This window comes from Phocoena phocoena, chromosome X (assembly GCF_963924675.1).
Source record: "Phocoena phocoena chromosome X, mPhoPho1.1, whole genome shotgun sequence".
Taxonomy (NCBI): Eukaryota; Metazoa; Chordata; class Mammalia; order Artiodactyla; family Phocoenidae; genus Phocoena; species Phocoena phocoena.
In genome coordinates, this window is record NC_089240.1 from 42,554,490 (window position 1) to 42,555,827 (window position 1,338).

At 32.0% G+C, this 1,338-nt stretch overlaps 1 non-coding gene across 1 annotated transcript; it reads left to right on the forward strand.

The window, feature by feature from the left end:
• The first annotated feature begins 874 nt into the window (after positions 1-874).
• LOC136143200 (U6 spliceosomal RNA) lies at positions 875-981 on the forward strand. The gene has a single exon (XR_010657895.1). It is a non-coding gene; the product is annotated as a U6 spliceosomal RNA (small nuclear RNA).
• Positions 982-1,338: the final 357 nt, after the last annotated feature.

Genomic DNA, 1,338 nt, shown 5'->3' on the forward strand with positions numbered 1-1,338 from the left:
AGCAGCTGGGTCCGTGAGCCATGGCCACTGAGCCTGCGCGTCCGGAGCCTGTGCTCCGCAACGGGAGAGGCCACAGCAGTGAGAGGCCCGCGTACCGCAAAAGAAAAAAAAGAAAAAAGAAGAAGACAACTGCATTGACAATTGTATCCAAAAGAATAAAATACTTAGGAATAAATTTAACAAAAGAAACTAAGATTTGTGCTCTGAAAACTTAAAACATTGCTGAGAGAAATTAAAGAAGGTCTAAATTAAATGGAGAAACAATTCATGTTCATGGGAAACACTCAATATTGTTAAGGTGGCAATTTTCCCAAAATTGATCTATAGATTCAATGAACTCTCTAAGAAAATCCTAGGAGGTTTTGTTGTAGAAATTGACAAGCTAAACCTAAAATTTATAGGGAAGTGCAAAGGACCTTGAATAGCCAAAACAATTTTGAAAAAGAGCAAAGCTGAAGGACTTCTACTACCCAATTTCAAAACTTACTATAAACCTACAATAATCAAGACAGTGTGGTATTTGCATAAAGATAGGCATATAGATCAATGTAATAGAATTGAAAGTCTAGAAATAACCCCTAAATTTATGGTCAATTGATTTTGACAAAGGTACTAAGATAATTCAATGGGGAAAAGACTGTTATCTCACACCACACATAAAAATTAATTCAAAATGGACCATAAACCTATATGTAAAACTATAAAATGTTTAGAAGAAAGCATAGGAGAAAATCTTTGCAACTTTGAGATTAGGCAAAGAGTTTTTCAAAAAGACACCAAAAAACCCATAAAAGAAAAAGGTTGGTAAACCAGACATCATTAAAATTTAAAATGTTTACACTTCAAAAGATATACCTAAGAAAATGCAAAGACAGTGCTTGCTTCAGCAGCCCATATACTAAAATTGGAACAATATAGAGAAGATTAGCATGTCCCCTGCACAAAGATGGCACACAAATTTATGAAGCATTCCATATTTTTAAAACATAAAAAGTAATACCCATTAAAATGAAAAAATGTTTTAAATTCCAGAAATATGTAGCATGAAAAGTTTACTACCTAAAATTTCTATCACCCCAGAATAAACACTGTTGAAGGCTTTATATATATTCTTCCAGTATTTTTTTCAATGAATATTGTAAAATAAAATCGTATTTTTCTCTAAAAAAAAAAGACAAACCATAGACTGAAAGAAAATATTTTCAAGTCACATATCTGATAAAGGACTTATATCTGGAAAATACAAAGAACTCTTCAAACTCAGTAAGAAGACAAACAACCCAATTTAAAAATTGGCAAAAATTTGAGTAGATATTTCACCAAAGAAGATATAGGAAT